We start from the raw sequence: 14,237 nt of genomic DNA, 5'->3' as shown, positions 1-14,237 counted from the left end.
CACACTTGTCCCTGGCAGACACTCGAGGGTGGAGACAGTGTGGCCCCTCTGGAAGCAAGAGGATGTGATGCCCACTTCCTCTATCTGGATGAAGGCCTCGCTCTGTCCCTTCATGCAAGTTCCGGTTTTATCTGGTCTTTCTGGTGAACCTGGCAGAAGTGTGGTTTGGATGGGCATTTCCCTTTTTTTTCCCCCCCTTTTTTTTTGACAGTAACATATTTAGATAATAATAAAGAACTCCCCTTAAAGATATCCAAATAGAGAATTGCAGAAGTTGCTTAGTAGAGGGGGCTCTGTTAGCAGCACTTCTGGGGCTGAGCCCGGTTCAGAGGTGCATCAGACCCTGTTCTGCCACCGTAACGAGCAGGCCCAAGGTCCAGGGGCTCCGTCCCAGGTGGCCCCAGAGGGGCCAGTGCAGGGGCCCAGGTTGTCAGGGGAGGAGGGGCAGGTGAGCCTCACACCTGCTGAGCCCTGAGGGCTCCCACCTGAACCTCAATTTCCACGGGGGCCTCCACCCCCGGTGCGGGGAGATGACCTCCTGTCATGTGCCCTGAGGCCAGAGAAGGACTTCCGGACAGAGTCGCGGCCTGACACTTCTTTTCGTTTGGGTCTGATCCAGGGGTCATCTCAGGGGAGCTGGCAGAGCTCAGGCACCCGGCCCCACCATCTGCACTGTGACGGGGAGGAACCTGAGTCTGCAGACCCTCCCTTCTCCCCATGCTCCCACCAAACGGGAACAGGGGCCAGGTACTTCCGTGGCCTCTCTCCCACCTTCGGCCCCGTCCTGAGCCTCCGCCCCCGGACCGATCTATACCCGTCAAGGCTGCTCACGTGAGGCCAGAGACGCACGTGATTTGAAAAGTGGGGGGCGGCCAGGCCATCCCACCCCGGCCCGACATGGCGGTCCCCGGGCTGCCCCGCCCCCCACCCTGCTGAGTCACGTTCTGTTCCCGTTCAGGGCGGCTGTGGCTTCTGGTGGGTCAGAAATGTTTCTGGTTGAGCTGTCAGTGGCTGAACGTCCTTCCTGCCCCTTGAGAGGAAAGTTTCGGCTCTGGAAAATTACCAGGCCAGGAAGCTAGGGAGGTTTCTGCCCTGGGGCAGTTTGAGAGAGAAATTTCCCGACTGGTCTCGGACTGCGAGGACAGACACGGGCTCCTGGCAACCTTTATTAGAACCGCTTTCCTGATCCTCTGGCAGCAGGAAAGCCGTGTCCCAGACAGTCCTCGTGGACACAAGCTAGTTTGTGTCAGAGAAGCGGCTCCGCCGTTTCTCTGACACAAGCTAGTTTGTGTCAGAGAAGTGGCTCCGCCGTTTGGAACAGGTGAAAACCCTAAGTTGTGAGTTCAGACACATGGACTCCTTCTGGAAAGCATGGCAAACCCCAGAGACTGCCTGAAATGATTCCTATGTGCGCAGGAGTCCGGGCCCTCCCCCACCCTCCCTGGGCAAACTCCTTTTCAAAGCACCTAGAAGTCAGGTAAATATGGAAAGTGGGTTAAGTACCAGCTAAATCATTACAGCAGAAAACATAATTGCCAACCAGCCTACTTAAGGCTGGAAGTCCTGGGGTGGGGGGCAGGTCTAGAGCCCACTGAGCTCCCCAACCTGCACAGGTGATGCCGTTCAGGTCTGTAGATGCCACTGATCTGAATATTTGTGTCACCCCTCTCCCTCCTCTCTGATCGAGGAGGGAACGTGACCCCCTCTGATCTCCCTCTGTCCCTGGTTGGGGCACCTGTCCCCCCTGTGTGGGTGTCACACCAGCACACACAGGTAAACCCCGTCAGTCACAGGGAAGGTTCCTAAATGCTCCAGGGGAGAAGCCACTGGGAAGTTACACACAGCTCCGCTCGGGTCCGTCCGGGGCCACATAAAACTTGACGGATGGAAACAAGGGCAAACCGGAGCAGCCGACCCTAACCCTAGACACATGATATGTCCGCATGATGACATCAACCCTTCCGGGTTCCTCCGCGATCCTGTGCCCAAGAGGCCAGCACACAGGCTGCATCGTGGGCCTCAGTCTGTCCGTCTGTGCAGTGGGGGAGCCAGCAGGGCTGTAGGAGCTCCAGAGACAAGGCCACAAGCTGCCCAGAACGGTGTGAGCATCGATCGGGCTGGCCCTGGGGTGGCCATCCCATCACGAGCCCATATTTCAGAAGCACGGATTAGACTGTCCCTTTCCTGCCTAAAGCATCCACGGCTCCCGGCACCCAGCTCCTCCCCAGGAGGTGGTGAGTCTCGGCTGCTGTGACAGATCACCGAGCCAGACTGGGAGCAGCACGCAGACAGCACCCTGCAGCTCTGGGGCCAGAGCCTTGGGTCCCCCGGGTGCGGTGTCTGTGGGATGGAGCTCCTGGAGGCTTTCTCTTCCGTTCCAGCCCTCAGAGGCGCCACGCCCCGTGGCTCATGGCCCTTTCCTCGCATCACCCCAACCTCTGCTTCTATCGCTGCGTCTCCTCTGGCTCTGACCCTCCGGCCTCCCTCCTCTTGGAACGCTGGAGACCAGTGGGCCACCCAGACCACCAGGCTCATCTTCCATCTCACAGTTCATACTCCTTTGCCAGGTAAGGTAACATATTCGCAGATTCGGGGGTTAGGACGCGGTGCTGTTGGGGCCAAGAGGCACCCTCCCTCCACTGGTCACCTTGCTGTCCTTCCTCCCTCTTTGTGCCTGCTCCCAGGGGCTTTCAATCCCTCAGCCTGGCCATCCTTCTCACTCTGGGGTCTCGGCTGGTGTCCCTTCTTTCTGTCAGGGTAGAGCTGGCCCCCCAGGGTCACCCTGCTAGTGCCTGGTCCCTGTGGTTTTTCTGCTGTCGGTGCTGTGCTGGCAGGGGACGCGTCTGCTACTGTCCCACCTTGTTTGTCCCTCAGAACACCAATAATGTCATCTCACAGCTGCTCAGTCAGGTGGGCTGCCTGAAGGTGGGGGCTGGAGACACTGTCTCTGAAACTCAGTCCCACGCAGCAGCCATGGAGCATTTTATTCTGATTTTAAGTTAAATTTAAAAATTTAAACTGATACCCATGCAGCTTCTGAAAACTTTTATGTTTGAAACAACTTAAGTAAATGAGTGTCCTTTTCTGACCATAAATTTTATGAAATTTAAGTATAAGCAATGATTTCTGATAAAGATTTAGGTTCTGAATTTAGATGTGCTGTAAACATAAAACATACATGGGATTTTGAAGGCTCACCAGAAAAAAGGGAAAGTAAAATATCTCATTAATAGTTCCTTATGTTGATTATATGTTGAAATGATAATTTGGGGGCTACTTAGGGTTAAGTTAAAAGATATTAAAATTACTTTTACCTGTTTCATGGAAAATTACATATATGGCTCTATTATATTTTTATTGAACTGTGATGGTCTAGATGCACAAAAGTTTAAAAAACAAAACCTGAAAGTTTAATGCACCACCTAGTGGCAACTTTGAAAGGGCAGCTGGGGGCTGTGAGCATCTCTGCAGAGTGGTGGGAATGTGTGTGTGTATGTGTGTGTGTGTCTATGTGTGTCTGTGTCTCTGTGTGTGTGTCTGTGCATGTGCGTGTGTGTGTCTGTTGGTCTGTGTGTGTCTCCGTGTGTGTGTCTGTATGTGTCAGTGTTTCTATATGTCTATGTCTGTGTGTCTGTGTGTGTGTGTCTGTGTCTCTGAGTGCCTGTGTCTGTGTCTATGTGTGTCTCTGTGTCTGTGTGTGTGTGTGTGCGTGTGTGGCTGTGTCTCTGTGCTTCTGTGTCTGTGTGTCTGTGTCTCTGTGTGTCTGTGTGGCGCAGGGCACAGTGCTGGCCACACAAGGATGTGAAGCCCATGATCTCTGCCTCCAGAGGGCCAGTCTGGGCCACAGTCCCCAGCACAGTGGGCAGAGTGGACGCCCCACTGACCCCTCCTTTGTGGGGGGTAGCCCAGCTCACTGGCTGGAGCCCAGGGGAGAGGTTGCTCTCCATCCAGAAACAGGACTCCTGGGAGGGTGGTCCAGGCTGGAAGCTTCCTCTTCTGAGAGCCGCACAGCTGGATCACATAGAGGTTCTTGGGGCCTGAGGGGCGTCCCAGCCCCCAGCCCCTGCGTGTCAGGGGAGGCAGGTCCCTGGGCAGAGGGTGGTTGTCAGGAAGGCAAATCTGGGTGACAGGTGGTTCCCCTGCAAGGTGGCAGGCCTCGCATGGGGTGTTTCCAGGGAGGAGCTGGGCTTCGCTGGTTGCTAGCTGCTCTTGAGCTGCAGTCTCGTCACCCTCCCATCAAGGCCACTTCCTGGGGCTCTGCGGTCCCAGAATTGCTCAGCTCCTGCTTCCCCGCCCCCCCACCCCCGTGCTCAGGAAGCGGAGGTCACATGGGGGGCACTTGCCATCCGCAGCCACAGTGGAGACGTTGACAAGTCGGAACTCTTTCTTTGGGAAACTCTCCAGTCTCCCGCAGGACCACGAGTTCCCCGGGCGGGCCTGGGGGAGGTGTTGGTGGGGAGCTGACCTGAGCCCGGACTGGGAAGGGGGCCACCAACCCCTCGGGCTCCCGGGTGGCTCCGGGCTGGACAGCAGGCCGGGGGAGGGGTCTGGCAGCCCTGGCCGTGAGGGGGGTGAGGGTGGGATGGGGAGGGGGGCACGGTGGCCTGACCTGCTGGGCTCCAGCAGGGAGTCTGTGTAGCCCAGGCCCTGTTTTCTCAGTGTCCCCGCCAGGGCTGGTGGCAAAGCCAGGCTGAGACAAGAAGCGGGGGAGCTTGGTGGTGAGCGGGCTGGGGCCGTGGGACACCCCCTAGAGCCGGGCCACGGTGAGGGCTGGCCCACACCCACTGCGGGACGTCCGTCCTCCTGGCCTGGGTCTGCCGGGGTGGCCGTGGCTCTTTCCCCGGGATGCTCAGCCCGCTGTCCTGTGTCCCCCTCGAGATCACCTGCCTCGCAAAAGCCGGGAGGTGCCCGTCGGCCTTTCCCACGGCCACTGAGGGTGGATAAGAAGGAAGGCGGTCTGACACCCGCTTCTCCTTGTGCCTCCCTGGGGTGGCAGGTGCGATGAAAGCCCAGTGGGCCTGGACGGTAGCTGCTTACAAGGCCGCAGAGAGCTGGACGCCGCCCAGCTGGCCCCCAGCACCTGTGTTTCCTACCTGTGTCCTTCCTTTGTGTTTCCATCTTGCCCCTCAGGCAGCTCCTCCCTGGGACTCGGGTCTGAGAAGGTCGATGATGCAGGAAGGTGATAAGTCAGCTGGCTGCCATCGGGGGACCCTGGAGCCACCGAGAACACAGGCAGGCCAGCCGGGCATGTCTTGTCACCACCCCCTCCTGCCCTCCTTCCTGGCCCTGAGAGGGGTACAGCCACGCAGGAAGCCTGCCCTTGGAGGAAGGGGCTCTGTGAGCAAGGATCAGGTGTACGTGAGGGATGGTAGCCGGCTTCTCCGCACTCACGGCTCAGAACACACCGCTGCCCCGGGCCCCGGAGCCAGGTGAGAAAGCCCGCCCAGGCCCCGGTCCCGCCCTGGCCGCCCTGGCTGCGGCAGCCACAGGACAGGCGGTGTCTTTGCTGGTGTCTGTGGGCTGGAGGGGAGGGGCGACTGCTGGTCCTGCTGAGGGAGAACCTGGGACTGCCTTCCCAGGAGGGGAGTGAAGCGGCATCGCCTAGGAAGGTGACCTTGCTTGGTGACCTTGTGAGCACTGGCTTCTGAGCCGGATTCCCGCCCGTGGCTCTGTGTCCAGACAGGCATGGCTCTTCCATGCCCAACAGTCCCTGTCTTTGCTACAGCAGGAAAGGAAGCTACAAAATCCCCCAGGAGGTTCCGTTCTCCGGTTCCCATGTCTGCCCGGCACCTGCAGGGCCTCCGGTGTCCACTCGGATCCTCTCAGGAGGGGGCATCCTCGACCGAGTCCTCTGGACTCAGATACTGAGTGAACTGATCTGAGCCCTGTCTTGAATCATCAAGGCCACGGCTCCTCCAGGGCAGGCCTGGGCTCCACATTCCCCCAAACAGGAGAAAGAGGGTGACAGGAAGGTGGGTGTGGGAGACCTAGGGGACACCACCTCTTCCAGAGCCGTCACCTCGTGCTTACAGCTGGCTGCCATGGGACGCCACGGGCAGGGGGCTGTCTGGAGGCGGGATCTGTGGAGGAAGCCCCTGTGCGTGGGTGAGGGGAGGGCGCACCGTGCACAAGTGCGGATCCACCTGCAGGAAGTGCTGTGTCAGGTCCTCAGCTGGGCAACGGGGGGGAGGGTATCTGCCGGTCCTTTGGCCTCTGCCTCTTTGCTCTGTCTGCCCAGGTGATGAGAACCCAGTGGGCTCTGCTTGAATGGAGTCCACTTTCAACTGTTCTTTTGCGAGCAGCTTCTCCTTGGCATCTTCCCTGAGATTTGAATCCACAGAGAGTAGATTCAGGAAAACAAAACCTCCACACTTTTACCAGCTGGCCAGGAGGGAGGCCACCCCACTCAGAGTCCTGCCTGTCTAGGGGTTGGGCGGGACCATGGAAAATAACAGTAACAGCCATACGTGGGAGCCACGGGCCAGGCACCGAGCATGGCCTTTCACAACAAGCCTATGGAACACAGACTGTCTTATCCCCACTTTATAGATGGGATAACTGAGTCTCCCAGGTAAGAAATTTGGTCCAGAGCCCACCACCAGCTAGTGGCAGAGAGAGCTGGCTTTGAACCAGGTCCTGTAGGCTCCAGGGCTCAGGCCCTGAGCCCCTTCCAGCCTGGGGGAAGGCATCCTCAGGATGCGCTCTGCCCTTGGGTCCACGACAAGAGGCTGGACCATCCTCACCTCCAACTCCGTCTGTCCTACAGGTCCCTCTAACTCTTGGGCCCAGCTCTGGGGTTCTGCTTCTCGCCCTTGACCTGCAGCTGTGGTGTCCTTCACATCCCCAGATTGGTCTCCCCTTTGTCTGTAACCCGTGAAATCCCATTTTCTGATTCTTCCAGGTGAGACAGCCCAGAAGGGGCAGCCCTGGTAGGAGCCTCCCTTTTCCCTCTAGCGGGCTTCCCTGCTGTCTGGGTCTGCATCACAAAGCATCCCACTGAGGGAACTGCCCAACCGGCACTGGAGCTGCATGCCTTGGTGTCAGCCCTGGGCCTGGCATCCCTGGGGGCTCTGCCGTCCCTCCTTCAGCTCCGCCCCCTCCCTCAGCTCCGCCCCCTCCCTCAGCTCCGCCCTCCCTCCCTCAGCTCCGCCCCCTCAGCTCCGCCCCCCTCCCTCAGCTCCCCTCCTCTCCGCCTCCTCTCCGCCTCCTCTCCGCCTCTCCATGGCTGCTTCCCAGAGTTTTCTTCACCTTTGGTTTTTGGCAGTTTGATGATGATGTGTCTGGGCGTGGTGTTGTTTGAACTGATTCTGGTCGGGGTCCACTGAACTTCTTGAATCTGCGAAATTATGTCTTTCACCAAATTGGGGGAGTTTTCAGCCACTATTTCTTTAAATGTTTTTTCCGTTCAACACTCTTTCTCCTCTCCTCCAGGGCCTCCAAGGATGCGACTGTCAGGACTGGTCCTCCCTCCCCCCACTTCTCCGCCTCCCCCCCTGAAGGATTCCTGAATGTTCTCTCCTCTGCGCTTGTCTCCCCGCCGCACAGCAGAGATAGAGGTGGAGCTTGGCTTTCTGCACTTGGGGGCTGCTCTTAGGGGAGGGCAGGGGCCAGTCTCCCAAATCCCTGTGCTGGATCAGACGTCAGGTGCTGGGTGCAAAGCAGAGATTCCTTTCCTTCCTTCTGGCCTGGAGAAAAGGAGAAATGCCCCCTGGTGCTGTGGAGCCAGCCAGCCCAGCCTCTGCATTGCTGGGAAGGAGACTGACTACATGCTAAACACTGACCCCCCCATCCCCCCTGCCCCAGCCCCTGGCACCCACCATTGTACTTTCTGTCTATGGATTCAACTCCTCTGGGGACCTCCTATAAGCGGCTTATTTCACTTAGCATCATGCCCTCGGGGTTCATCCATGTTGAAGCTGGTGTCAGAATTCCCTTCCTTTTTAAGGCTGAATAATATTCCATTGCATGGACCACATTTTTTTGTCCATTCATCCATCAGTGGACATCCGGGTTGTTTCTGTCTTTTGGTGATTGTGAATAATGCTGCTATGAAGACGCATGTGCAAATATCTTTGCAAGACCCTGCTTTCATTCCTCAGGTAAATACCCAGAAGCAGAGTTGCTGGATAAGATGGTAATTCTTTTTTGTTTATTTATTTGTTTGTTTGGTTGGTTGCACCAGCTCCTTAGTTGCAGCTCGCCGGCTCCCCAGTTGTGGCATGTGAACTCTTAGTTGTGGCATGCATGTGGGATCTAGTTCCCTGACCAGGGATCGAACCCGGGCCCCCTGCACTGGGAGCTCGGAGTCCCAACCACTGTGCCACCAGGGAAGCCCCATCAGACAGTAATTCTATGCTTTTACTTTTTTGAGGAACTGCCGTCCTGTTTTCCAGTCTTCCCGTCTTTTACCTTATGTGGAATCGTTCAGTACGTGTGTGTGTATGGCTTCTTCCATGTGACATTATATTCATGAGATTCATCCTGGTTGTCACACGCAGTGGCAGACTGTTTCTTTGCACTGCTTTGTTGTGTGCCATTGTACAAACACACAACAATTTATCCATTGAATGGCTCGTGGACACTAGGCTGTCTCCAGTTTGGGGCTGTTACGAATAGCGCCACCTGCACGTCATAGCCCGTGCCTGGGGAGACCTGTGCAGAGCTGATGGGTCCAGGGTATGCATGTGCCTTAACTGGATTTTTTAAAATAAATTTATTTATTTATTTTTGGCTGCATTGGGTCTTTGTTGCTGCACGTGGGCTTTCTCTAGTTGCGGCAAGAGGGGGCTCCTCTTTGTCGCGGTGCATGGGCTTCTCATTGCGGTGGCTTCTCTTGTTGGGGAGCACGGGCTCTAGGCATGCGGGCTTCAGTAGTTGCAGTACTTGGGCCCTAAAGAGCGCGGGCTTCAGTAGTTGCAGTGCGTGGGCTCAATAGTTGCGATGCACGGGCTTCAGTAGTTGTGGCTCGCGGGCTCTAGAGTGCGGGCTCAGCAGTTGTGGCGCACGGGCTCAGCTGCTCCGTGGCACGTGGGATCTTCCCGGGCCGGGGCTCGAACCCGTGTCCCCTGGATTGGCAGGAGGATTCTCAACCCCTGAGCCACCAGGGAAGCCCTTAACTGGCTTTTCACAAGCCTTATCCATGCAAAATTCCCTGGAAAGGAGTTGTGTTGTGCTTAAATACAGTAACATACCAAGGTTGACAGTCGCCACACGTATTTCTCAAATACTTCCAAAGTGGATTCTAACCCTGTGACAACCCCTCTGTGGGCCAGACGCGATCGTTCCCCAGCGTCTCAGGTCAGGATAAACCCTGAGGTGAGGTAGCTTGCCCAGATCCCCCTGCGGGTGAGTGGGGAGCTGGAATGCAGATCCGGCGGCACTGGTCCCCACGGCTCACACGGCCTTTATTCACCTCTGAAAGGCAGGCGCTTGTTTTCCTCTCCACCACTCACGTTACCTTTTAGAAATTCAGTTTTAATTGCAAGGAAAATATTATGACAGTAGGCCTGCCCCGGCCGCCTGCTGCTTCCCCCTCTGTTATTACAGTAATTGACTTGCTGGATCCGGCTGACCGGAGGGTGCCCGTCTTCCTCGTCTGTGTTTGCCGGTCTCAGGCAGGTGCGTGCCTCTTGGCATTATGATTCCAGATAACTCAATTGGACGTGACTCGTCGAACAAAATTATCGGGAACAGAATGATGTTTAGTCAGAGGGTAGCTAGGAAACTGATCCACCTGTCTTGTAATTTCTTCTGATTTGTAGCAAGAAAGTTTATGAAGGTCCTGTGGTCACGTGAGAGCGATGACCAGCATGCACACGCCCTTGACCATCTATTTATTTACTCGCTCCTTTCTTATAAAATAGCACACACGCGATGCCCGCCGTTTTTTGTAACCCTCTTTCCTCCACTTAGCAGTGTATAAAGGATAACATTCTGTGCCCATAAATAGTCGTCTACAGCTTTCTCGGGGGCTACATCCTGTTCTACCATAATTTATCTAACTTATGTAGATTGTTCCCAGCTTTGGGGATTATGTGTAATGACTATTCTTGCCTGCGAATCTTCAGGCAGAAACTTATTTCCTTAGGACGTAGTTCCACGGATTTTATTGGGATTTTAGTCCATCTGTTCACCCTCCAAAAACGACGTGCCAATTTATACTTCTACTGGCAGGGCATGAGGATGTCTTTTCTCTCTTCTTTGGCCAGTATCAGCTTTAAAATTTAAACCATTATTTGCCAGTTTGACAGAAGACAAATAGACTGTCATCAGTACTTTCATTGCACTTCTTTGATTCAGGCGAAATCAAGTGTTTGTCATGAGCCGATCAGCGCGGTTTGTGAGACGCCTGTTCAAGTCTTTTGCCCATTTTCTGTGGATGTGCTTGTCCTTCAGAAACATACTGCTTTTTCAGAACATTATTAACCATTTGTCTGTAACATGGATTGAAACACTTACTCCTGGTTTGCCATTTGCTTTTAATTTTGGTTTATGGTATCTTTAACCGTACAGACATTTTAAAATTTCATGTAGCCAAATATATCACTCTTTTCCTCTGTGGTGCTTGGAAGGGCCTCACCATCCCAGAATAATGAAATGATTCATCTATATGCCCACTATTTTATCTGTCTGGTGGACTGGGATATGTGGTGACGTAAAGCTTCTAAACTACGCTTCAGATGCTTTACTTAAAAATTAGCTGAGGATCTTGCATTAGTGGCCAGAGATTGCAGATGGAATATGATTATATGGTTTTTAAATGGGTAGACGCTGATATTTCCTATAGATCCTATAGATCTTCATCAACCCCTCTGAATACAAAGTTTTCCCAGGTCAGTGGACTTGGAGAGAATTGTTTTCCCTTAATCGGTCATCTTCCATCCACCGGGCAGTGACCCCCCCGAAGTAACAGTGAGTTTCAGAGCCACTGCTGACCCCAGCGAGCACAAGGTCTCAGAGAGGAGAGCCCATGAGCGCCACAAAAGCACAGAAACACGGTCCCCCAGATACGGCCAGCGTGGGTGTGGCCGGGTTCCCGCGGGAGACGTAAACGCTTGGGTTGCTGCCGCTGTGTTTGGAGTCAGCGTGCGAGGCACTGGGCCCTGTGGGAGCCCGGGAGGGTCATGGATGTGCCTGTCTGAGGCCCCCCGCCCCGCGCCCGATGGGGCTGCCTGGCAGGACGTCCCTGCTTCTAACGCCGGGCGATGCAGAAAAGAAACAACTTGTGGAACTTCATAAATCAAGACTATTTTTGTTCCAAGGATTGAAAATTGATTACGGGTCGTGCGGATCCGGGAGGCCCGACTGCCTCAAGCTCTCTCTGTGCCAGAGTCCTGCGCGTCAGCAGTTTTCCCGGAAAGCAACCCTTTTGTGTTGAGCATCCTCGCGACCGATGACTGTACTGGGGCTGCCTGGCCAGACGGGGATGCAGAAGGCGGGCGCGCTGTCCCCAAAGCGCCTGGTCCTTTGACGACCCCTCGGGGGCAGAGCTGAGGCCTCTGGGCGGGACTCCGCTCAGCCTTCCTGCTCCTCCACGTGGACAGCCTGGGAGCCCCCCCGCCCCGCATTTCTTTGTTCATTTGACCCAGGTTTGCATCGGACATACCCCGGGGGAGAGGCCTTTTAAAACAGTTTACACGCCTAGTGAACATTGCCCCGTAAGACGACTTGATGCCAGTACCTCCCCCTTTGTGAAGCTTTTCCTTTGACCTACGATAAAGGTTGCTGGTCACTGCCCCTTGAGTCCTCTGAGATGACCGGGGACGGGAGCGCTGTCCGGGCCAGAGGCCCTTGTTCCCAGGGGCAGTCCTGGGACTCCACACCCCGTAGGGACCCTGTGCTCGAGCAGCAAAGGCTTGCTCTGCGCGTCGGCGGGTGGGCTGTGCTCTGCTTCGGTGTCTCCGTGGGAAGGAGTGGCCCTGGCAGCCTGCTGCTTCCAGAAGAACAAGAAACACAGTGGGTAGAGCTTGTGGTTCCACAGCCCACCCCCAACCAAACCACAGACCCGGGAGTGAGGGGGACATGCCTGGGGCGCCTGCCACGGGATGCTGGTCACACGGTGACAGCTGACCGATGCAGGAAGGGCCTCGGCTGAGCATGGCTGGGACTCATCCCTCTGACTTCGCCCCTGAGTGTCCTTGGTGTCTGTGGGCGTCTCTCCTCCCCCTGCCCCCCGCCCCGTACAAACCGTCACCTTCTGTCACCTGACACCTAACACATCCCCCCACCACCCCATCATCCCTCACCCTGCCCCCTCCAATCCAGTCACAAGAGCAGTGATCTTTGAAAGACACAAGCTGCTGAATCATATCACGTCCCCCTCCCCGTCGCCCCAGTTTAAAAGCCCATTAGTGGTTCTCTATTGCGTTAGAAACAGACCAAACCCCTCCCAGTGGCCTGGCCCAGCTTCCCTTCAGCCTCTGACCACACCGACTCCCTGGAATGGGCCGTCCTCCTCCCTCCCAGTTAAGCACCACCCGTCCTTCCATTCGCAACTAAAATGCTCCCAGGGGCTTGCCTGGTGGCGCAGTGGTTGAGAGTCCGCCTGCCGATGCAGGGGACGCGGGTTCGTGCCCCGGTCCGGGAAGATCCCACGTGCTGCGGAGCGGCTGGGCCCGTGAGCCATGTCCGCTGAGCCTGCGCGTCCGGAGCCTGTGCTCCGCAACGGGAGAGGCCACAACAGTGAGAGGCCCGCGTACCGCAAAAAAAAAAAAATGCTCCCAGGCCCTCCGGCTTGGGCCCCTCGCCCACGTGGGCCTGTCCTCGGGGGCTCGGGGACACGCCCAATGGGGGTGTGCATGCCGGTCCAGCTCCCACACGCCTGCAGGGGCCTCCCAGTGTCCCCTGGCCCAGGCGGTGGGGGGCAGGGCCCTCCACCCGGTGTTCCAGGGGCCCCCTGGACGTTTCCAGCGACCTCTTCCCTCTCCTCCCCACTCCTCTCGCTCCCCTGGGTCCCCTGACAGGGCGGCCACCAGCCAGGACATGGCTTTGGGGGGTGGGGGTCACCTGCCACTGCGGGGAGCCCCTTGGCCCCCGCTGTCTTCTCCCACCCTCCCTGTCCCTGCCGCCCCAGGCTGACCAACGGTGGGGGGACCCCGACTTCACCCTTTTCCTCCCAGGCTGCTCTCTGCACAGCACCTGACTCATTTAAACATTTCACCTTTATCACGGCCAACAAGGCCTTAAGCCAGTGATTCTCGGGCCCCACTGCACATTTATGAACACAAGATCCACGCTACCCACGCTGATCTGCCCTTGCAGGCCCATCTTGCCAGCACAGAAGCAGCCCCCTGAAAAGACAGAGGCTGCTCCTTTCATCACTGCTCGTAGAACTGAGTCTCCTTGACGCTGCCAAGGCCACGGGCCAGCCCTGGACCAGGGCCAGCCAGCCAGACCTGGGACACGTGGGCTGGGATGGGGCAGGGATGGATCCCCCAGGAGAAACCAGGTCCCCCCACCTCAAGAACGGGGTCCTCCCACAAATGTCCTCTGCAGCGGGGAAGGAAGTCCCAACCGACCCGATCTCCCTGTGGCCTCGGAGCTGCAGAACTCCGCTGTAAGTGGCCACAGAGCAGGGGGTCAGGGGAGCGTCGTTTTTAGGTTTATGAGACATTTTATTGGCCCATCTCGGATCATCATAGAGTGTGAGATGCAGTGTTTGCACCCCTGCAATAGTTTCCAGGCAAGAGACAATAAAGCAGAATGGACTTCTAAATGTGGGCGTTGTCGCCTTGGTTTGAAGGTAGGCCCTATATATATATATATATATAATGTATATATATTATATATATAAATTTTTTTAAATTGAAGTCTAGTTGACTTACAGTGTTGTATTAGTTACTGCTATACAGCAAAATGATTCAGTTATACATATATAGCTTCTCATTTTTTAAAAATATTCTTTCCCATCATGGTTTATCACAGGATGTTAAATATAGTTCCCTGTGCTCCACAGTAGGACCTTGTTGTGTATCCATTCTATACATAAAAGCTTACATCTGCTGACCCCAACCTTCCACTCCATCCCTCCCCCACCCCCTCCCCCACCCCTCCCCCACCCCCTCCCCCACCCCCTCCCCCGGCAACCACCAGTCTCTTCTCTATGTCCGTGATTCTGTTTCTGTTCCATAGATATGTTCACTTGTGCCGTATTTTAGGTTCCACATGTAAGTGATGTCATATGGTATCTGTCTTTCCCTTTCCGACTGACTTCACTTAGTATGGTCACCTCTAGTTAC

General features: G+C 55.9%; 1 long non-coding RNA gene across 2 annotated transcripts; it reads left to right on the top strand.

Moving 5' to 3' along the window:
* The first annotated feature begins 3,141 nt into the window (after nucleotides 1-3,141).
* On the top strand, nucleotides 3,142-12,259 carry LOC111186765 (uncharacterized). 2 transcript variants are annotated; one of them, XR_016387963.1, is made up of 3 exons: nucleotides 3,142-6,571; nucleotides 6,767-6,901; nucleotides 7,432-12,259. It is a non-coding gene; the product is annotated as an uncharacterized LOC111186765 (long non-coding RNA). The 2 variants fall into 2 exon arrangements; XR_016387964.1 differs by having other exon boundaries at nucleotides 3,142-6,901; nucleotides 7,432-7,556; nucleotides 8,000-12,259.
* Nucleotides 12,260-14,237: the final 1,978 nt, after the last annotated feature.

This window comes from Delphinapterus leucas, chromosome 15 (assembly GCF_059928025.1).
Source record: "Delphinapterus leucas isolate spDelLeu-1000000601 "Yukka" chromosome 15, BTC_Dleu_Yukka2, whole genome shotgun sequence".
Taxonomy (NCBI): Eukaryota; Metazoa; Chordata; class Mammalia; order Artiodactyla; family Monodontidae; genus Delphinapterus; species Delphinapterus leucas.
Note: the sequence above shows the minus strand (reverse complement) of the source record. Positions and strands in the feature narration are given on the sequence as shown.